Here is a 25,270-nt window from a genome sequence, read left to right as displayed (position 1 = left end):
TTGGTTACAGAAAGACACTTTTAGATATCAGTATAAAACTGCCACTCAATATATTTTCCAGTAGTGACTGAAGTACATGCTGTGAGGTCATTTTAATTTTTCTAAAAAAATATATATATATAAATAAAGTGCCCAATTATAATTTGTATTTATTTTCCCACCATTTGGAATGTCCAATTATGTATTTTCTCCTCACCACATCGAGTCCCCAAACAGCACAGAGTTGGGCGGGCTACAGAGACAAGCCCTGCTGCTTATCCACTCTGAATGTGCTCAGTGTCTGGCCAGTAGGGTTTGCTGTTGCGTGATGAGGAGAAGCAATCCCTGCTGGTTTCCCATCCCTCACCCCGGGAGCGTCAGAGCCAATGTGACGCCCCCCTCGGAGTCCCCAGCAGTTTGGTCCCTTTGCACAGCCTGGACGCAAACTGGTGCCATCCAAGCTGTGTGACTCATCCTGCGCTCCCAGCGACAGGGACCCTCTTGAAATGAGTTTCTATATGGATAACAGAAATACTGTTGCAAAAGTTTTTTTTTTTTGTTTCTTTTTTTTTTGTTTCTTTTTTTTTTACCTGAGATTTCGAATTAAACTACAACTAACTTCTTAAAGTAAGTTAGTTTTCATTTCTCTTAATGCACAATCTTCATTTTCATATAATAATAATACAAACATAAGTCAGATATGCTTTCAGATAAAACTAGGTTGCAATGTATTTTTTTACGTATTTATATTTCCATTGTAGCATAGTTTGACACATGTGGGGCTACTCTGAGAATATTTCAAACTAGTGTATTGTTGGAATGCATTTTCTGTTGTTTTGGCCAGGTTACAATATTTCAATCAAATCAATCAATCAATCAATGCATTTTTATATAGTGCCTTTCATGGCAATGCCACCCTAAAGCGCTTTACAGAAATAATAAAATAAAATACAAAGTTCAATGTCATAACTCAAATAAAAACATGATTACAAACAATGTACATAAAAAAAATCTCCCTGTTACCAAAAGCTAGGAGAAACAAATGTGTTTTTAGCAGTGCTTTACATTTCTTAAGAGAATGAGCGCCTCTCACCACTAGTGGCAACAAGTTCCAAAGTTTAGGAGCACTACTGGAGAGACTCCGACCTACCAGTGTGACACACCTGGTCAAGGGAACAGCCAGCAGCTCTGAGCTTGAGGAGCACAGCTGACAAGTCCGATAAAGCCTTGAAGGTCAACAGGAGAATCTTAAAAATACATTATCCAATGTAAAGTTTCCAAGACAGATGTAATATGTTCAGTTTGTTTTGTACTTGTTAGTATTCTTGCAGCAGCAGCATTCTGGACCAGTTGCACTATTCAGATTATTTTATTAATGTTATTATTTGTTACATTTAAACACATGTAGAATATTTAGGTTGCTATTTGATGTGTTATTTTATTCGGTTGTGTTGTGTACTGCACAGCTAATGTGGTAATGTAGCTTTGTGAAGTTGCTGCTCACTGCTTGTGTTACTGTATGAACTTCTTCGGATGCAGTGAATTCATTCGCAAGACAACCCCACCCCGAACACGACAAGATTTCGGGGTTCTAAAAATTTTCATTAACCCCAACCCGATGGGGTCGACCCAATCTAGATGGGGGAGCGTATTTTGGGTTGGGGTCCTAATACATACACTATTAAATTATGACTGTATGTGTATCCTGCAACTGTATGCATTGTTTTGATTTATGTAACTGAGTATCCATGCCAAAACTAAAATAAATGGAGTTTAAAAATGTAAATTCAGGAGATGGAATACTCTCAACCTTTACTTGTGTTTTCATTTGCGCCTGTCTGATCTCCATCTCTCCAATACAGCGTTGATTTATCCGCAACTCTTACGAATGCCTTAATTGCTTTGTCCAACCACATTTAAGACTAGTCTTTATTTTAAAATGTAATTTAATGTAAACAATTAATTTAGAATTTTTACAGACTTTACAGTTGTTTTAATCATTGTACCTTACATTATATATATATATATATATAGTCAGTGATTGGAAATCCTGGCCTATGATTGGTTAAAACCTCATCATAAGAGGAAAAATAGATTGAACTATTGCCCTAACATCCTTACACCACTGGTAAATAGTCTCGGTCTGTCATGTGATTGGTTCACATCACTGTCAGTCTCGACCCTTTTCAAAGAAACGCCTTTCTCCCCTGCACTCTTCACAAGAGAAAATGGCTGAACACTGATTCAGTGAGTTAACATTATACCCCCTATCATTAACAATAATCTCCCCTCAGCTCAATCATTTCCTACTCTAGCCCTCCTCTCCAGTCTATAGTAAATATGGATTGAGAGGAGGCTAATAGTGGGAAACTATGGCCCCCGAGGGAATAACTATGGCGGTGTTTACATGCAAGTTTTAATCGCGATACTATAGTGCATTCATGACGTGTCATGCACAAATGACGCATGATTGTGCTCGTTCCAAAAGTGCACGGCAAAAAAAGTGTGTGACTTAAGTGTCATTACACTTTGGTAAAGCACGGTAAAGTGCATGCTAATTGGCCTCATTAGTCCCATAGCAACAAACTCCACAGTCGTGCAAAATACTTAACGATAGACTTTCATGAAATAACGATACCTCCTCCACTTCCCCTATGTAAAAGAACGCTCTTCTCTGGGATACGGTCTTTCTGTCCTCCTCTGTAGTGTAAGTAAGATTTTCCTTATACCAATCTTACTAATACAAATCAGTTAAATATCCATCCATCCATTACTATCAATCCGCTTCTCCTGAAGAGGGTCGCGGCTAAATTATATATAAATTGCATATAGAGATGTTGATTTATACCATTATTTATTCATTTCAGTGTATTATGAACGATGCATGGAAACTACTAGATCGTTATGGCCAGCATTATAATCATAATAATAATACTACGAATAAGGTAGCTTTTTTCCCGCAGGATGTTTCAAGCTTCCACCCCTTCTGACAGCACGCAACATCAGATTGACCAATTGTGAATTGTTTCACAGTCTCTGTTTTACATGTGAATCCTAAGAATAATTTCTGGAAAATAACAACATACCCCACATACACACACTTAGCCTCAGCCACACGTAAAAGGGCTTTATCTCCCCAACCACAGTAGCTAGAGCATCAAAACCTTACTTTAATGTGAAGAAGACCAATTGTGAATTGTTTCACAAGCTCTCCTTTACATGTGAATCAAACAAATAAATTGTGAAAAACAGTAACATACCGCATATACGCACACAGCCTACCTGACACGCGTAAAATGGCTTTATCTCCTCAACCACAGCAGCTACAGTGCTCAAACCAACTTTAATTTAAAGGATGCCAAGGATTACCTGTGAAAAAACAAATGGTTGGGGATATCAAGCCATTTTACGCATGTCGGGCTAAGTGTGTGCGCATATGCAATATGTTTCGTTTTTCACATATTATTCTTAGGATTCACATGTAAAACAAAAGCTGTGAAGCCATTCACAACTGGTATTCTTTAAATTAAAGTTGGTTTGAACGCTGTAGCTGCTGATCCAGGAGTATCGTCTGATGCGCCTGGAGTACAGAAGGATGTACGGTCTGATTGCACGCACCGCTGCCAGGCAGGATAGGCAATACAGCCACATTTTGGAAAGGCTGGACCACCTTTTGGCGGCCATACCATGTGACATGCACCATTTTCACTCAGGTTCATGTCCTCATAGGCTTTTAGCCACGTATGAAGTTTCGTGAAATTTTGAGCCCATAGTTATGAAAGGTTTTTTTTGTCATAGAACTGTCCTTGAACTGTGGCATAGCATTCTCAGAGAAGTCCCTTGAGCTGTGAATGTTGTGTTTATTTACATCGTCAAGCTGGATTTGTTTGAATTTTAGGAAGTCAGAAAACACTGAAAACTATTTTTTTATTACGATTTTAGTGTTTGCAGCATCTTTGTTTTGTAGCATATGTTGTAATATATTTACTGTTACGTCACAAAATCTAGGAGGTCGAGATTTTGACTTGTTGTGTGAAAGTGAGGAAGGACACTCAGCGTGATGATGTATGGCAGGTCAAATTATTCCAGATATTTTCCCAAATATCTTTAAATGGAGCTTTAAATGAGACATCTAAAATCATTTTGAGATATTTCTAAATTATTTTAAGATATCATGAAATAACTTCCTGTTCATTTTGAGATATCTCTAAATAACTTCTTGTTCATTTTGAGATATCTGTAATGGACAGGAAGTCCATTCAAAACAGAGCATTAGGGGCCGGCTGTCTCTCACATACCTCCTCTCTCTACACCCACCCCGTTCAGCAAACCAAGATATATATATATATAAATATACAATATACACAAACTGGACAGACAAGTCCCGCAACAATGCAATTGTCCAGGTCGTTACAATATATATATATCAAATAAAAGTCACTTTATAAACCCAGTACACTAGGCTGGAAATTGATGTGGCATTAACTGAAGCATCAACAAAAAAGGTAGTACAAAAAAAGGATCTTTGTTTCATGACCCTATCATTTCGGGAACTTAAAACTTGCTTATGATTGGCAAGGTTCCCTAAACTAAATCTTAAAGCACTGCAGGCAGGAATAGCTCACTGCCAAAATAAAAAAAATCACAGCAAAATAGGAGACTTTTATAGGTAAGGAAAATCAAAAGACAGGTGAGTTTTGCTAAGTTAAACAGACTTTGAATGAGAGATCTTTAAACAGCTGCAGACTATTAAGCCAATTAAAGTCAGCAGGCAAGTACTGAAAGTTGTTTGGAGGTGCACAGTAGTTGGTTACATTTTTCTCATCCAAAACTCAGAATCTAGTGTTGCTTTTTGGATTTTGTACAATGACTAAATCTGCAACTTTGAGAAAAATAAATATGTATTAAATAAATAAGATCCAAATACAGTTTACAATTTTGCTATGAAGACTGATGTTTAATTATCATTGGACACTTATTAAGTCTAAAGCCTGGTAGATAAATTAATGGTTATATTTGAATTTCCACTTCCAAAATAATCTGAACTTCAAGAATGTCTACAAAAACACAAAAAACAGTACATAAATAAGGAAGAAAGGGCTCAATAGTCATCTGCTTAAGCTGTTGAAATGGGCAAAAAGATTTTAAAGTCTTGTGACAATAAACAATGAAACTTGATTATAAATCTCCCTCCCGACCTGTGAGGTTGCTGCGTAAAGGCAACAGAGTGCCCCGGACTGGACGGTCAGACAATTCATTCCAAGGGTTAGGTGGAGGTCGGCCATATAGAAAGGGGACGGAGCTATGGTACACCAAGTCATCGCTCCAGAGAGAAGGCAATTGGCAACCGCAGATTGGAGGAGAAACAGTTGCACTCGCTAACCAATGGGGTGTGACTGATGGCACAAAAGGGGGCATGGCTGTTCTTTTGTAATGGTTAAGAGAGAACCGCTGAAGGACAAGTGTAAAAATAACCATGAGTGTTTTGTTTGTTTGTATCATCTAATTGTACTGTTTGTTATTTATTAGATGACTAACACGATCCAGAGCTATCGCTACAGGCCAGCACAAAACTGGACAACACTTCACCACTGTGCTTGAGTAAATTGTATTTCACCACGAGCACTACAGCACTCACTCTGGACTTGTGACCGTGTCTGTGTTTTGTGTGTGTGTTTAATACCGTGTTTATTATTTCAGGACTGAACCCCGTGTTTATTGAACTGTGCAATACACACCGTTGTGTATTGCCAACCCTCCATTTCTTTACTGTTTGTCATCAGACTTTGGATTGTAAATAAATCACCATTTCACAAGTACTTTGTTGTTTGTCATTGTCTTGAGCACTGCATCACCTCTACACCTGCGCACTGCAAACCACTTTGCCACAAGCCTTTACAAAGCAAGGTCCACTTGATGCCCCCTCTCCATTATATCATATGTTATAATACTGTAAATAGATTGATTTCATTTGTTATTACAGTTGTCATTTATAGTATTGATTATACTATTAAAGATAAGGTTTATCAAATTATATACAATTATATTTAAAATTAAGCATTTTTATTCATACATAAAGCCCTGGATCAATCATGGTGGATTGATTCCACCATGACTGGCCCTGAATATTATAAAGACAAATACAAATGGGCAAATTAATTGGACCCAAAGGAGCCCATGGGCATTTTGCAACTACAGGCTAACTTCACTATAACAACCCCCCCTGGGACCTGGAGAAATTGTTTGTTATATCAGGGTATTCACTAAAATAGGGGTTGGCATTTTTCTGTATCAGAATAATGACAAAACGGCAAATTTGAATTGAACATCATTATATAGCATTTTTATGAAGATTCCTTCACATTGATCAACATTTAAACAGTATTATGACAAGGTACTCATGTCACATGTGTGGGTAACTGCATTGCAAGATAGAGGAGTTGGAATTGAAACGCTGGCGCAGGATTTATTAAACACAAAACAGAAAGCAAAGAAACGGGTCATGTCACGCTACCAATGATGGTAACGCACAGAGGACACATACAAGACAGGCAGTCTCAATCGAGCGCCCGTCTGTAAACAATCATTTGATCAAACGTAACTCCAAAAGGCACACAAAACAAACCCGATTCCACATATAAATTACACCAACACTAATTCCCCCGTGTTATATTTAAAAGAAAACAGTAATAAAAAAAGAAAGAATGTACACTTACATACTGAATACAGTAATTACATGTCCTTTCTCTTGAAAAAACTATCCAGTGTGGATTGCTCCTCACGCCCATTGTCTGGTTGCAGTTTGTGTGAAGATGACTGACAGGCAACAATTGCATTCGTCATGCATGATTCGTACTACAATAGGTAATCTTTGAATTAGCGTTATCTTTGAATTAGTCAACCATGGTCTTTGTTTTCACTGAGAGAATAACACACTTGACACTGGAGAAAGTTCAGTGTCAGTCAGTACTGAGATTGTTGTATCCGGGTCGATCCTGTACGTGATCGTTCTATTAGGGCTAATTTGCATTGAAAAAATCGGTTCTTGCCGTTTGGATTGTGAAAAATGGGTGTTCATTATAAGAAGGGTTCATTATAGTGAAGGCCTGTATTTGTTTATTGTTTGTATCTTTTAAATGTTGGTGAATAAAGTGATCATCAGAGATAAAGGACAACTAACATAGCTATTAAGTAGACACAAGGGTGGTGATATGTTTGCAAGAGGTGAAAAGGAAACTGAAAAGTTTTTTCAAATCATTCAGATATATCATTTAAAACCCTAAAAGAATGGCACATTCAGCTAATCACTTGACTATTATGTTTTAAGTGAAAAAGCAAACATTTCATTGGCCAAGTGCCTTATGGTCCTTAAAACTATTTCTTCTGGGCTGTGTTCTTGTGTCTCCTGTACTCTTTAAAGAAAACTCTGTTTAATATTGTATCTTTATATTGCCATCAGCATTAAGTAAAGGGAATTTGTTAAGAAAATGTTAGTAAGGTAGCTTTTTACGTTTAAAAGAAGCTGTTACCTATAATTTTAGTTTACAAAGTCCAAAATATATTTATCTAAAGTTGCTGTCTGAGCATTCCTAGGCCTGAGAAGCATGGGAACTGGGAACATTTAATTCTGCTATGGCTGCTGTAGCAGCTATATTCCATGAATACTGTCTGTTTAAATGTGTTATGTCAGTAATGTGGTTACTACTGGTGCCCCAAAGGCAGCATTTTTAATTGTTTACTGATAAGGGCAATTGGCAGGACAATGCACCGTGGCTTGTCCATGTTACAAATGGGCTGTAATATTTTCCCAACCTTCATGAACTTCCTCTGACTTCAATGACAGAATGTGAAATCTCAGTTCAACAAGAAGCATTGTCGTCCACACCAAATGTGTTCCATGTGTGTTATAATTTAATTTTATGACAGTATTTGCTGTACATAAATACAATATTGTTATTCATTTGGAAACTTTATCAGACTTAATGTGTTCCATGGGGCAACTCTGTTTTGGTATGCAGAAATAGGTGATAAATTTAGAGAATAAAGGTTATAATAAATCATTCTGTTTATTTTTTACTTCCTCAATAAATCTACAAATAAAGTGTATTTTTGGTAGTGAATAAAGAAGATGTATTGTTCATAATTTATTTGATCTAAATTAACTTCCTTATTAAAAAAAGGTGTTTGGGAGACATTAAATGAAACATTAACTGTATTTTTTTTTTTATTTTTTACTCTTGTTACACTGGGGCATTGAGATACTACTGGCCTCTAAAGTCGCCAGATCTAAACCCCTTGGATTATTCCATCTGGAACCTATTAGAGGAAATAATCAATCATAAAAATTCAAAAACACCACCTGGCTTTAAAGACTGTATTATTTTTGAAATACTGTAAACATCAGTAACAAACCTGTAGTGAGGATCGTTCTGATGCTGAGAATTCACCTCTTCACAGTTGGGTGCATACAAGCCAATAACCAGGGGCAGCTATTACTGGGGCCATGAAAAGGTCCTGAACTTTAAGAGGTCCCAGACATGAATGAATCCATTTTGTGAAGAATTGTGGGAAGGACAAAATAAATCTGAAAACCAAAAAAGTTAGCAGTACCCTGCTTTCATACACTTGATGCTAAGATTGAACCTGGATAAAAAGCTTCAGTTCTCTTATTTCATCTAACAGACTACACTTAGGACCTCAGAATAAAATACCACAGTAAGCAGCTCAAGATGAGGCCTATGAATGGATGATGCTCTGATAAACAGACCTTGCCACAGATAAAGAGTCCCCAGTTTAGCCAGAAGTGCTATGCAAAAGTTTGTACCTCCACGGTATGAATATAGCTTGCCTAGAGATAAGTTGTCTGAAATTGGTGGGGGATAAATCAGTTAAAATATATAGATAAAAGAGTTAAGTAACAAAGCACATGGGTGGCAGTGATTTGTCAGCTGGTCAGAGAGGTGCATGGAATTTCTGGTGGTTTACCAACAAAAGTAAGGGTGCAATCCCCTGGGTTGGACAAGGAATGCAAGGGTCCTTTTTTTTATTTATATAGTAAGAAGACCAGCATTATGGTCAATAGGTTTGACCTTTTTAAATGATTAGTTATAGGTGTCAGTGCTTTTGGGGGACTGTTCAAGAAAGCACTGAACAGAAGAGGTGATTACCACCTGAATACCCCAATGGAATTGTTAGGCAAGATATCAAAAGATGAAACCAATGCCAGCCTGTGCAGTTAGTAAATTAAAGTATACTGATTGGAAGGAAATCACAAATGAGTGGCAGATTTAAAATATACTGATTATTTCTCTCTTGTGTTTAATTTATTAGATGCCTCAGATTTAAAAATATCAAAGCACAAAAATCATTCAGCACTGAAATCTGACATGAAATGACTATTTGATGCAGTGCACGCTATACTAATTTGAGTATCTTAGTTTATTTTTGCTATTCCATATTGAACAAAAAAAACAGAATGACTGATGTTAATGGAAGAGTAGTGTCTAGTTATCCTAAAATGTAAAATAAAGTCATGGTGGTGTTACTGAAAGGAATCTACATAATACAGCTTTTGTATGACGGTATATTACTTATACCTAAGGCTTCTGATTTTTTTGTTTTAACCAATAAAACATCCACAATACAAAAAATAAATAAATATGTGTATAGCCAATAAACCCCTTTTCCATTAGAAAAAACCTACTACAAAAAGAAAAAAAAATACTTTAAACCCACCCCAACTACTGAGTGGCAGCACATTACTGTATTTCTATTGGAGACTCTACTGGAGATTTTAAATAAGATTACAATTAGCCCTTTGCGGTCCATTGTCGGACCTGGTCCGACATTGCAATTATTCCTATCCGGTCCATTGTTGGACCCTGTCCGACATCATCAAAAAAACGCAAAAAATGGGTTTCTAGTTGTTTTTTCTCTGGAAAAATCCGAGAAAACCATTCAGTGTCCGAGTGGGAGCGACAGGAGCTGAGACAAGCCGATAAAAAAGGCATATCTCATGAATAGTCATACCTGCCCCTGGCATCCCATATGGGCGGTCATGAGGAAACAAGCTGGCTGATACTGAAACACATGAAATAAACACAGAAAAACAAAAGACCTACTTATACACCCAACCTGTGTGTATTATTGAAGCATGAAAGTATGAAATTGAAAAAATTGAAAATTCTGCAAGAGAGAGCAAGTTCCTTGATTTTTTCCAAGATCGCGGAATCCTGGAGGGACTAACTATAGAATGCTTCATTAAAGGACACCACAGACATCTCTGTGATATTTTCTTTAAATAAACATAGGTAAAAAGGATAGTTTTGAAGCTATAAAGTTCAAGTTGAGGTTTCTCAGCTCAATGAAACACTTTGTATAGCCAAAAACTGTGTGGTCCAGTGGTTAAAGAAAAGGGCTTGTAGCCAGGAGGTCCCTGGTTCAAATCCCACCTCAACCACTGACTCATTGTGTGACCCTGAGCAAGTCACTTAACCTCCTTGTGCTCTGTCTTTCGGGTGAGATGTAGTTGTAAGTGACTCTGCAGCTGATGCATAGTTCACACACCCTAGTCTCTGTAAGTCACCTTGGATAAAGGTGTTCTGCAAGCTGATCTTGCCATGAATGCATTATAAAAGGTAATACAATAGGTGTGCAGATATAAAAACCTGATTAAACATATTATTCAATGCAATTTCAGAAGCCAATAACCAATGAAATAACCAGGGCAAGGGAGTGTCAAATGCGTCAAAGTCCAACAACAAGCCTTGTCAGTGGGGGTTGTGCAAAGAACCACACCAGAGCATGTCAAAGTATCAACAGAGCCGATATTTAATCAATCCCCTACTGTGACGGCTTCTGAATAATGTATGGTATTTTTTTGTAAAGATTGCTTTTCTATTACAGTATCTTATCTCACTTTGTGGATATTGTGAGGGAGAAGTTTTGTCTCACTGTCAGCAGCGTTCCAGGCCTGACATTATTCAGATCTCTTTTGTAAAGCTGTCGCCTTGTCGTTAATTGTTCTCTCTCACTATTGTTTGGAGTCTTAGCCATCTATTTTTATCACACCCCATCAGCTGTCTGAAGGAATGAATGTTGGTGGTAATAATGGTCTTGAAGGCAGGAAAGACACCAGGCCTTGCCAGTGAAAAAGCCAGCCCCTGGTTTATCCCATATTTTAATTTACTGCTCTACATGGGTAAAAGTGATTGCAAGATCATTCTCGTTTCTGTGGTGCGGTAGGCACAACACTGAAGCTGTTCTGAACTCAGGCCTTCACACAGTGACTAAATTAAACCTGTCAGAGAACCAATCTTCTTTTTGTGTGAATTGATTTGTGTCAGTTTGGGGTCAAGTTTTTAATTTCAAATGACCTTGTGCTAAGAATGAAACCTTTTACAGAGTCAAGTAGCAGAAACAAAAGAGGCAATACAATTATAGAAAAAAAATTCCCATCTTACTTTGACATCAGAAAATATCTTTTGAGATGTCAAAGTGATACAAGAATTGAAAAACAGAATATTGTAGTTAGTTACCATAATATGTTTTTTTTTTAATTTGACTAACTGTAGCATGGAACTTGCTAAAGACATTCTTTAGTACAAGTTACTGAGTATCATAATCAGGAGGTGTATGGAGACTGTCCAACCACATGCATGTCACACAAAGTTATACACATACCTAGAAACCTGCTGTGACAGGATGAATGGTGCAGTGCAAAAGATGTGGAATGTCCAGACTGTTGTCTCCCAAAGAATAATCCTTTTTAATAATTAACAAAAATATCACAAAATAATCAAAATGAAAAATAATAATATACCCCGCTATCAGCAATGATATTGGGGTAAAACAACAACAAGTCCCGACACAAAAAAGTAAACAAAAGACACTCCTTAAACCACAATCCTCCGTGCACGAAACTGTGCTCTTCTCCTTGGTGGATCGTGGTGCGTTCGCTGTGCTGTGTTGTGCTCTGTGGTGAGGGTGTGCTCTGGGTTACGTGCTGGCACTGCAGCTACAGGCTCCCGTCCTCCTGCTCCTCTAACGACAAACACAAACAAACACATAATACAAAATAGAAAACACAAACACCAGCTCCGGCCGGTCGCTTTAGTTTCTCAGCGCAAGGGGAGGTTTTGACATAGCTGCTTCCCCTTTGTACCCAGCAAACTCCTCCCTGCAGTCAGCGCGTCGCCCTGGTTTCTCCAATAGACGGCTGCCCCGCAGCTGACCGCAATGGAATCGTCCAGAGTACTTGCAGCTATGCGCCCCTCCTAATATGGTCACCTTCCGGTTTCCACCTACCACCGAGGTGGCAGATCTGGGAGGCAGCATACCTTCCCCCTTACACAGTGCCCTTTCTAATCGGGAGGGAGATTTACAGCATCGATCCTTTCTCTCTCTATCACATATCTCACCCCTCAGAGTGATGCCGAAGGAACACTCGGCCAACTCTACATTCCCCAATGGTCCCCCCTCCCTTGAAAAAAAATCTGCATTTTGATGCTCCTTACCCGCACGATGTTTCACTGTATAGTGGAAGGGTTGCAGCGCCACATACCACCAAGTTATCCGAGCATTATTGTCCTTCATCGTATGTAACCACCTTAAAGGAGCATGATCAGTGATAAGAGAGAAAGAACGCCCCAACAAGTAATAGCGAAGAGCGTGAGTAGCCCATTTGATGGCTAAACACTCCTTCTCAATGACGGAGTAGTTAGTCTCCATAGGAGCCATTTTTTTGCTCAGGTAAATAATAGGGTGTTCTACCCCGTCAACTTGTTGGGACAGGACCACCCCCAGACCAATTTGGGAGGCATCGGTCTGCAGGATGAACTCTTTGCTGAAATCTGGTGAAATCAGAGTGGGAGCTTGACAGAGTCGCTTCTTAATCAAATCAAATGCTTCCTGACACTGCCCTGTCCATTTAACTATTTTTGGAGCAGCCTTTCAGGTAAGATCTACCAGGGGGTTAACTATGGTGGCATACTCGGGGATAAATCGGAGGTAATAGCCGACTAGCCCCAGTAGTGATCTCACCTGTGACTTGGTTCTCAGGATCGCCGTCTCCACCGATACCTGGACTTTGGAGGCAATCGGCCTCACCCGGCCATTACCCATAATGTAGCCAAGATATTGGGTCTCCTGTTTGCCAAATGCACACTTGCCCAGCTTGGCTTAGCCCTGCCTCCCTCAGAGACTGGAGGACAGCTGAAATTCTAACAATATGTTCCTTCCAGGTGGACCTAAAAATCACCACATCGTCAATGTACGCTGCGGCGTACTGATGATAGGGAGCTAAGACCTGGTCCATCAGTCTCTGAAAGGTGGCGGGAGCCGAAGGGCACGGTCTGGAAATGGAACAAGCCATCTGGGGTAGGGAAAGCAGTTTTCTCTCTTGAGCTCTGAGTCAGTGGAATCTGCCAGTATCCCTTCGTCAGATCCAAGGTCGAAATTAACTGCGCCTTACCCAGTCGGTCGAGGAGCTCATCCACCCAGGGCATTGGATATGCATCGAACTTGGAGATGGCATTAACCTTTCGAAAGTCCACACAGAACCGAGTGGAGCCGTCCTTCTTTCCCACCATCACAATCGGACTGCACCACTCGCTGCGGGAAGGTTCAGTGACTCCAAGCTTCAGCATATCCTCCACCTCCTTGTGGACAGGACCCCTGTGACTCTCCGGGATCCGGTATGGTCTCTCTTGGACCTTGACACCTGGTGGAGTAATAATAGCATGAGAAATATTATAAATTAGTTCTGCCGGGCAAGTCAGAAAAACATCACTAAACCTTTCCACCACCAGGTGGAGCTCACGTTTCTGATCCAGAAGTAACTGTTCCCCCATCGGAATATGAGCTGTAGCTGGTGGATTGACAGTGGGACCAAAATCCTCTTCTAAACTGTCACCAGCTACAAATAGGGCCTCCCTCTCATTCCAGGGTCTCCGCTCTCTTTTTGTTTTTTTTCGGGCGAAATCGAGAATGGAACAGATCAGTGTGCAGCGAAAAAATATTCCCAATAGCTTCCCCTGCTGCTCCCATGGTCTTACCAGAGACTGGCTTTACCGTTTTATAAATCATGCTGTCAAAATGCGGCCAGTCTCGACCTAAAATAACTGGATATGGTAACTTTTCTGCCACAGCCACGATTACGCGGCGGGTATGACATACAACTGTCAAATCTAATTTGGTGAGGGGGTAGTCCTTGTTATCCCAATGGATACAGGAAATGACCACAATCCCCCGTGACCACCAAGGTACCCCCTTCAATAGAGCTTTCAAAATCAAAGTTTGTCCACTAATGCGTGGGTGCTCACATCACCAACCCGTACATTAACAATACAAGGCCCCTCCCAATCATTACCCGTGGACTTACCTGGTGCTGTCAGGACATAATGGGAGGCCACACCACATTCCATGGCCGCTGGGCAGTTCCTGGCGAGGTGGCCGACCTCCTGGCACCGGTAACAAGTGGGGCGAAAGGGTGCCCACGGAGCCTGCGTGTCCCATTGCCGATTTGGCAGCGGGGAGGGGTACTCTGCTCTTACCCCGCTGGGGGTCGCCCTCGCTCTCCATTGTGTTGGAGGGAGGCCACCCATGGGGTGACGCTGCAGTGCTGGTCCGTGGGTGGTGGGGGTGAAGCGTAGTGGTGGTGGTGCCGCCGCTCGCGGCCTATTGGAGGCAGGAGCAGGTAGGGTGACCACTGGAGCGGTAGGCAGGGCGTCCTCGTATCCTTCGGCCAATCTGACTGCCGCATCCAGCGTGGTGGGACGGTGGCGACTGACCCAGTTCCGGGTGTCCGGCCCCAGCACCCTCACAAATTGCTCGATCGCGATGAGCTCAGTCACCTTTTCCGCATCATTGGTGCCGGGGCAGAGCCATCGGGTCACGTGGTCCACCAGTTGTTGCGCCACCACGCAGGGTCGCTGGTACTCCTGGAACCGACGACGGTGGGTTTCTTCAGTGATGTCGCTGGAGAATGGCCTGCCTCACTCGATCGTAATTGAGGGCGTCTTCATTCGACAAGGCTTGGTAGGCTGCCTGGGCCTCCCCAATGAGATTGGGGCCCAACTAGGTAGCCCACCAATCCCGAGGCCACGGTGCTGCCATAGCCTGCCTTTCAAAGGCTACTAAGTAGGCCTCGGGATCATCCTCCAGCGACATCTTCACCACCCTAATCCTTGGTACGGGTGGTGCTGGTTCAATCGCTGGTCCTCCCCCCAATTGGCCTCCAGAAACATGGCGTGCATCCGCTCCATCATGGCCGCCATTCCTTCCTGATGTCTGCGCTCCTGTGCCTCCAATATTGCTCCCAACTCGGCGTCCATCCCGAATCCCACCACTGACACCAACTGTGACAGGATGAATGGTGCAGTGCAAAAGATGTGGAATGTCCAGACTGTTGTCTCCCAAAGAATAATCCTTTTTAATAATTAACAAAAATATCACAAAATAAATGAAAAATAATAATATACCCTGCCATCAGCGATGATATTGGGGCAAAACAACAAGTCCCGACACAAAAAAGTAAACAAAAGACACTCTTAAACCACAATCCTCTGTGCACGAAACTGTGCTCTTCTCCTTGGTGGATCATGGTGTGTGCGCTGTACTGTGTTGTGCTCTGTGGTGAGGATGTGCTCTGGGGTACGTGCTGGCACCGCGGCTACAGGCTCCCGTCCTCCTGCTCCTCTAACGACAAACACAAACAAACACATAATACAAAATAGAAAACACAAACACCAGCTCCGGCCGGTCGCTTTAGTTTCTCAGCACAAGGGGAGGTTTTGACATAGCTGCTTCCCCTTTGTACCCAGCAAACTCCTCCCTGCAGTCAGCGCGTCGCCCTGGTTTCTCCAATAGACGGCTGCCCTGCAGCTGACCGCAATGGAATTGTCCTGAGTACTTGCAGCTACGCGCCCCTCCTAATATGGTCACCTTCCGGTTTCCACCTACCACCGAGGTGGCAGATCTGGGAGGCAGCATACCTTCCCCCTTACACAGTGCCCTTTCTAATCGGGAGGGAGATTGACAGCATCGATCCTTTCTCTCTCTATCACACCTGCCTATCAAGTTTTGAATAAACATTAAAAGGACATTATGATCATCTGAATCTGAGGGTATATGGAGGCATCTGTCCATCTGTCTATGTATGTCAAAGTTATATTTTTAATCTGCATACACTTGCTATAAGTCATGGTGATTATTTTCATGTTACTGATAGCTAATTGTGTATTTACAGCAGTGGCGGAAGCTGATTGGCTGACGGTACTGAAACGTTTTCTAATGTCACTTACATATTTGTGTCAGATAAAAGTGAGGCAGACTACAGGGTGTTGTGCATAGACATGAAAAAGGGTCTGGTATTTTATTTTATACCACAATTCTACCTGCTTATGTAATCTAGTGAAAGCATTTTCAAATGTTTCCTGTCAGATCCCATTGGCTCCAGACTGGTATTTAAACTAGTGTGAATTGGGAATCCCTCAATCCCAGTTAGGATAGCGGACTTTCAGAAATCTCTTTTCACCTCACTATGAAGGAGGAATGGGTGTCAAAACCTGGAACAGCAAAAAAAGAAAAACTGTCCATTAAATTTTACTAAGAGGGACTATTGGATGGTATAGAAATTGTAAATGGGGATTATAAAAAACAAACAAACAAAAAAAACACATAAACAATGTTATGCAATGTCCAGTTACAGATTTAATTGGAACCTGATAAGATTGAATTTTAAAGACTGGTTTCAAGGTTCAAATAAAAATGTAGGATTAAAATGCTAATACCTGTGCTCAAACAATTGGGTTAATTTAGAGCATAAAAATTGTGTTTGAAAACAAGATCTAGTATATTAAACTTAAACCTCAGACACATCCTCATGGCTTTTCTTCATGTAAGACTATAAACTTTGATCAAAGTAAAAAAAAAAAAAAATTAAGACCCTCAGCAAATAGGATATAAACAACAGACTAATTTTCCCATAGTTGAACCCATCTTATTTGGATAATTTCTGCCAATAACGGAAGGCAGATCATTTGGGTTGTTTATGATAGAAATTAAAAGTCTCTGGGCCTCATTTACGAAAGGACACTAAACATTATGGTGCACCATAATTGCAATTAGTGTGCAGGTTCATGATCTCCGTATTTACTATTGCAATTTTAATAATTATCACACCAGATAGTGGGCATATTATGATGCACACTGATTTTATTGTGCTATACTATGGTAATCAGAATGAATATGTGATCTGTATGGTAATGCATGATAACATATTTAAATGAGACATCCCGCGCTGAATAATGAGATGAGCTTCATTCACACCGTATTTACTAAAGGACGATAATCGTAGTGTGCACCTTAAAGTGAGCGATAATTAGTTAGTTTGGAAACCAGACTTTAACCATTGATAGGCACAATACTTAAACCTATTTTTCTGAGCTCGAATCTATCTGGCATCATGGAGGCATTACTTGCATTCATGTTTTCATATAGAGCAGTGAAAATTACCTGTAAATAACAGGTTATATTAAGTGTGAATAAACGTGAATTACTGTTTGTGACAGGGTTGGCAGAGTGGTGACATAAGGTCAGATGCAGGAAGAAAAACAAACAGGCAAGTACTGGGGTGTAAAGGTGCGAAAATAAAAGTTTAAACAAAACTTACTACAGGTCCGACTGGGCAATCGCCTTCACTGTTCCTAAACTAGACTGACTAAATTCCACAATTGAAAACAACGTCTCTTATCCAATCTGATCTTAGCCATTTCAAATCTATTTCCAAACTCTGCTTAGATGAGCATTTAAAGTATTCTTTAAATTCAAAACTGTGGGATTGCTACCTGCATCCTTAAGAAATCACAAATTATGTCAATCCAGGACAGAGGCAAGTCTGTAAATACAGTGTTGGGTTATGTGTTCGTAGTGGTTGGCAAGGATGGGGCTAATTTCTATCCCTGCCAAATAAATGTGAAAATGTGGGTTTTGTTGGTTAATTAATTACTTGTTTAACTGTTTTATTAATTTAATTAGTATCACGTGCCTGAAATTAGCAGGCAGGTAGTTAAACAGGTCGAAATGTATATAGGACAAACAAAAAGACCAAAGTTTTGTGCAGGAAAAATAAAGAAAAGGTAATGTGGGAACCTTGGTATTATATCAATTGTAAAACCTTGTGTGATAGTGTTTTTGCTACTGGTAAACTGCTTAGCCAGCCGGTTTATAGTTTAGGGATTGTGAAGAAGAGTTTAGTTTAACACTCCAGTGGGAGTTAAGATTTTGTTTTTGGTTTATTTCTGTAAATAATAAAAGTGCTGGAAAAGTACAGTTCTGTGTCTGGGTCTTTTAATTAAAAGGGCGCAAACAAGCTTTAACCGAGAGTGCATTGTTACAAATGTGTGTGTGTAAAATTATATATATATATATATATATATATATATATATATATATATATATATATAGAAATAAGTGTTCCTATAAAGTGTTCCCATAAAGTAAGGAACAGCACTATTGGTTGAAGCACTTTAATAATTCATGTTTATTCAACCTAGCGAACTTTTCGGGTAATGACTGCACACCATGCCAAATGTGAGGTGGTTATATAATTTCTCTTGTAGTTTAGGTCTCTGGTTCTTAATTAAAAGGCTTCATGTCACTGCACAATTTAATCCTTTTATCAGAACAGACTTATAAAGAGTTATTTTTTTCTGTAATCCAAGAAAGGTGATGGAAAGAAAACACAGAAATGACATAAGTACATACCTGTCTTGCCTGGCCCAGGATACAGTTGTTTAAAAATATTCCTAGGTGTTCAAAAGCCCAAGTTCCCTTTGAACATCTAAATCTGGCAGCCACATAAGGGACTCATGCACAACGTCATGCAGCAGGAAGTAAAAGCTTGGGCCATATGTAAAAGCCGGAAGCTAGAATGGTCTGAATGAACCTAAAAGCTGAATGGTCCATTATGGAAAGTTGCACTCCTATTTAATATGTCATTATGTATTCCTGGCTGTCTAGCTACATTACCAGAATGTTTATTTTGCTTCCCGTTGACATCAAAAGAAAAACTAAAAAGTATTTCCAATTCATTCAGTAATTAACCAGGGAATTTCCATTGAACAACACTAACGATTGTTGGCTAAACATCTAACACTTTTGCTCTTTCTTCTCCATGAAGCCTATGGATAGTGGGGCATGTGCTTACGCTGGATATCTAATTAATCTATAATGAAGCATGCAGTCTTGCCCGTTAGAAAGACCTTGATTGACTCCTCATTGATATGGTTATCTACTAAGCCGTGACAAATATTTTATGAATTTTACTTAGGGTTAGCAATTATCAACTCTTTATATATGTGCATTTTTAACGTTATAATAATTTCTGAGTTCTATTCTAAGATAGATGGTACTTTTACCTTTTGACTTCATAATGTTGAGTAGAATTTCCAGGAGAAATTCATTTAGCACACTTGAGTGGTTATTATTATTTTTAGGCTGTATCCGTCCTACCTGGCAATCAGACACAGCCCAACAAACTCCCAACCCAAAGGCACCTGTGCAAGCCACAAAATAAATTTGGGGAGATATGTTATTAAGAAACTCCCTTATACAATCTACAGTTTTTAATTACTGTGGAAAAATTGCAGTTAACAAATATTGAGAATATCTGTTTTATATAAAATGTGATGTTTCCCTCTTATTTACCTTTTCACTGCTCTTTATAATTCCGATATTGCAAAGTTCTATTTTTTATAGTTTGAAAAAAGGAGATTTGCAAGTAGTAAGCTACACCCACTGTTGCCATTACCTCCGTTATCACGTCATCCAAGCTTTTGATTTGTTTTGGGAATCATTACTTTTTGGCCATTTTCACTTGTTCCATTACTAGATATAGAAAATTCTTAATTTTTCAAGTAACATGTACACTGCATTCTGCAAACTAAAAAAAAACTAAATTTAAACCTGGTGTGCACTTTATTACCTGTCTCTGTCAATTAACTGACATCAAACTTACAATAAAAATGTTACCTGCCAGGCACTTCTGATAAATGTATTTGCAGTTCTCGAATATTGCTTCATATAAATGATGTATTTATTCCACTTGGAAGTGAAAGAATGATAATGGTATGACATGCATTATCAATTATAATAACAACAATAATAATGGATAAAGTACAACCATTGTACTTAAGGCTGTAAATCTGCCAAGGGGTTATGGTAAAGCAAATTTATTTATTGATGTCGCCATAAACCTGAGATGGAATTACAGTGCACTCCTGTTACACTGACATGTCCTCAATATCTGATTAACAGCAACATCTTAATTTTCATAGTGATACATGCATCCTACTTCACAGAAGTCTGCATATCAAGTATTGCACTTACTATTCAACTTATAATCGATTTAATTATCCAATGTAACAAATTGCAACATAAAATGCTGGGATTCATTATGAATAAGGCTGGTAACGGATCAAGACTTTTGGACATGGCTGACAGCTATGCCAGTGACCTAGACTTAAGGGCTATGCACACCGGGAGCGAAGCAAATGACACAAATACAGCACAAGTACATAAAAATGAAACCACAACTGTAGCTAGTCATGAAAAAAATACGTGTCTGCTTCTGCTCCTTTTCTGGAGGCTAAATAAAATTAATAAAACAAAGAAATAGTCTGGGTACACCACACACTAAAAAAATGACATTTAACAGTGTGATCTGGTTTAACATGTAAATTATTCAAAAATAATACATCTACACACATTTCTTTGTAAATACTGAGAAAATTAGTTTAATATACTTTTTTTAAATTGATTTTCAGTTTTAATAAAATCTTCAGTTAGTGTGTGAATGTGATTATTATTATAAATTCTCATTGATGTCCATTTCTCTTTTATTTCTGTGGTAATTTCTTCGTGAACGAGACAGTGACCGTTTGACAGCCTCTCCTTCGACTCTGTCCAAGTAATGACATGTTGTGTACAGAAACATAGAAGGCTCGTGCAGACAAACCGTCAGTTTGAGACAACAAGGCAATTCTATCTTTGGAGTAAGGGGGGAGTTTGCATAACAGCTACAGGAATATAGAATGGTAATGTACACCTCTTCATGGTGACATCCCCCTCCCCCTCCTCACTCTCCCAAAACACTTGGACAGTTGTATTGGATTTACCGCTATATCATGTATAAAGAGCCTCGCAAACAATAACAAACTTATGCACAAATGTGAGAATCCATTGCACAGCCGTGAGACTTTCAAAATTGTGAAAAACCGCGAGTTTCACGGGTAAACCTTGAGAGTTGACATCCATGATCATACCAGCAACATGTAAAATGCCGAACACACTGCATCTTCTTGATCTCTGATTTAGCAATATTATGTATCAAATCACTTGAAATTATTTTAGGAGACAAACTGAATTTGCCACGATTCTACAATTAAGCATGTTTTTCTCCACAGGGGGCATCACCCTCAGTGCTCGCCACCCCTCGGTGCATCGGCGCCCTTGGAGCCTCAGAGCCTTGGTGCTTCAGTGCCTCAATGCTCTAGTATAGGTGCCCTCAGTGCTTCGACTGATGTCTAATGTCATGGCAGATTATTATTGTCAGCAGTAATCACTCCCAGAATTTTGGTCAGCAGGAGTCATTTTAAAATTTCCCACAAACTGCAGCAGTAAAGTTTTGTGACAATAAAATAAGTCAGGGTTTACCCTGGCTTTTATATTTTTTGTAGACTTTTGTAGACTAATCCTTTGAATAAACTTTAGTCACTATGGTATAGAATCCTCAAGTGGCTTCACACCCTGTTTTTATTCTGTACCTTAAATTACTATAAACAGATATATTGTACAGTTATGTAACATACTAATTATACATCATAACAAAATGTATTTAGTTTGTTTATTTTGCAACTTTTGTAGTGGTTTTACAATATAAAACATTGCACTAAAACAGAAAATATCAGTATAACTTGTATAGCCCTATAATGATTTTCATGAAAAAAAAGAAATACGTTTTCAGGTTTCCCTTCTCAAATAAAAGGTGTAGTCCATTACAGTTGTTACAAGGCAGGAACTAAAATCTTTTTTTTTTTTTTCAAATGGAGTGTGTGGTATAGACTAGTAGTGTAACAATTCCATTACTTTCATACATGTTTGTGTACTTGTAAAATCTGCATTTCTTTAGACCTTTCCACAGATAAAATTAAAATTTCTAATTATATAACTGAATACCATTTACTCTGAACAGTACACAGGCAATATATGGCACAATATACTGTAATTTGTTTCAACTTTCCAAAAACACTGCGATACAGTCAACCATACCACGCACTATTTATCACTGCAACAAGAAAACTGTGTTGTTTTGTATGACATGTTTAAACTTTTATACTCTTATAAAGTGCAAACTGCCTGCTTCATCTTATTTTGGCCTCTGCGCGATGCGCGTGAGAGAGACAGCGAGTATGAATTGTAACCAATAAGTGTGTGCACCGCAGCACCAATAGATACTTCTGGCAGTTGAAACGCGCATATTTCTGCAGTTCTGTTGTGTGAACTGTGCAGATCTGTGCAGAACTTTGGAAATCTGCTTTACAAGAACGCACTCATTAATTTCCCTACTACCGCTAAAGTGGCAGGGGTCATATGTGTTTTTCCACGCCTGTAAAACAAATCCTCTATATTTTTGGGAGGTCATAATTGACTGTTTTTTAGTCATGAATTACGACGATATGCCCCTTGTCTGGAGCACTGTAACAGAATAATTGTATTCATACTTTAAAAAACTATATAACAGACGTGGCACCTCTTTGTAACGGACGTGGCATCTGCAGCTAAAAATTGCAAATGCAGTTATTTTAATCTGTAATATATTGTTGCATGAAGCACTGAATTTAATTGATTTAGTATAGTTCAGTTCAATATAAGCCACACAATCCATTGTAGCTGGATCAAAAGCACTGTCTGGCGACGGACTCTGCAGGGAAAAGCGTTGGTGAATTTTCCAGAGGCCTTTGCCTTTATTGAGAAATCTGTTTGCCCAAATATCAACATTCTGTATGTTGATTCAAAGGAAGTTGAGGAAGTCAGAAAAGAGCTTTCCAAGCTTTCGTCTGATCACACACCTAAAACGATTCCTGGCACACGCATCTTTCACTACTTCAGTCCTGTCTCAAACTCAACAATAGATCTTCAAGTCGCAGCAATAAGCCCATTCCTTCTTGAATACGCTGTAGTCCTCAGAGAGAATACTCAGGTGCAGAAGAATAAGAAAAAGAACCTCAGGACTACGAGTCAAGAGCCTCTGCTGAAGAGCAGCAACAAAGTGATGCTGATTCACAGCCTCAAAACCGACCAATAGAAGTGCTGTAAGAGTTTGCAGAGAGGAGGTTTCTGAAAACATGAGTCGTTCCACATCATTTCTTTGATCAAGAAATTACAAACTCTATGGAATCACACCCAGTGATGGAAATTGTTTATTTTGGGCTATAAGCAGCCAACTAGAGAGAACTGGACAGTTTTCTCTGAAGCCGAGCGAACTTCGCAATATGGTTTTCAAATTACCTGTCAGATCTGGCCAAAGGAGAAAATGATGCCCTACAACATTACATGCCCGATAAACCCTTTCTTGTCTATGTTGCTGATCTACGCAAAGATGGTACATATTGTGATAAAGTATTGATCTGTAAAGTCTAACTTAAACACACTTCGGTCAGAGAACAGAAACAAAACACGGTATCACAGTTAATCAGGACAGTGCCTGTTGGTTTATTGTCTCCCTGGTCCCAGGCAGATGGGTTGTTGAGTTGGGTCGCAAAGTTCAGTACACAAAGCAGGTTATCATACAAACAGGGTCTCACCGCCGGCAGAGTAGTCCAAACAGTCCAAGTCATGCACAGGTATTCAATAGTTTCTTTGTTCAATAATCTTTCCTAAACCGATCCAGCAAAATCTGTCTCACCTCCAAACACACACACACTTAATGAGGTTTTAGCTGTCCATTAAATACAGGTGGCTGGGGGTTGATTGCCCTATCAATGACCCCTTAACAATCCATTAGCACCTCATCACATTCCTCCCAAGACACCTGTCTCCGGGTAGTTTTCCCTGTCGGCCATATTGTGACTGTCGGACATTTTGTGTTCAGTGTTCGGCCATTTTGTGTTCAGTGTTCGGCCATTTTGTGTGCGGACACAACCCCAACACATACCTCCCATTGATTACCTCACCCCTGGGATTGCCACAATAGGAATACCACATTAGTGTGGGATATACCAGTAAAATGCTCAAGATGCCAATTACTGTTGTGAGGGATCCTGTTGACAATATTATTGGAGACTATTATTATTATTATTATTATTATTGTTATTATTATTTATTTCTTAGCAGACGCCCTTATCCAGGGCGACTTACAATTGATAGAAGATATTGGTGGTTAAAGAAAAGGGCTTGTAACCAGGAAGTCCCCCGTTCAAATCCCACCTCAGCCACTGACTCATTGTGTGACTGTGAAAGAGATCGAATGGTGCTTGGTGTTAGATCTCCCTCTTAACCTGTGAGGGCACTGTGTAACGGGAACAGAGTACCCTTAACTAAATGGCATGACAATTTATTCCGTAGGGTAGGTGGAAGTTGGTCATTTAGGAAAGGGGCGCAGCTACAGTATCCAAACTCATTGACCCAGACGTTAAACGGTGTGGCATCTGAGGATTGGAGGAGCGGATGCGCTCGTTAAACTAGGGGTCATGAGCGATGATATAAATAGGGGTCATAGCTGATGTGACCTGTTCCTTGGTAAATAGTTAGAGACAACCTACAAGGAACCTGTGTTACCGTACTGTAAACCGTGAGTTTGTTTTGTCTGTTAGTGTTTTTTATAACTGTCTGTTTGTTTTAAACTAGACTTCCTATAACACGATCCGGAGCTGTAGCAGAAGCCAGCATAAACCCGGACATCACTTTCACCCCTGCATTTCACAAAGAACTGTAATACACCACTTGCACTTATTTCACTATCACTAAGAACTGTGTTTATGTTTTGTGTTTAGTGTTGGAGTGTAAAACTGGACTTTTTGGTTGCGGGTCAAACCCGGGGATTTACAAATACCGAGTGATACACGCCGCTGTATCACTCCATCATTATTATTTACAGGTGTTCGCCATAAGGCTCTGGACATTATTAATTAAAATGAATAAACACCCTTGCACCTGGAAATCATTGTCTGTCTGTTTTGTATCCGCTGTGCACTACACTCACCTGTATTCAACTACCACTTTGCCACAGTGA

The sequence above is a fragment of the Acipenser ruthenus genome, chromosome 6 (assembly GCF_902713425.1).
Source record: "Acipenser ruthenus chromosome 6, fAciRut3.2 maternal haplotype, whole genome shotgun sequence".
Classification (NCBI taxonomy): domain Eukaryota; kingdom Metazoa; phylum Chordata; class Actinopteri; order Acipenseriformes; family Acipenseridae; genus Acipenser; species Acipenser ruthenus.
This window is presented reverse-complemented; position numbering follows the sequence as displayed.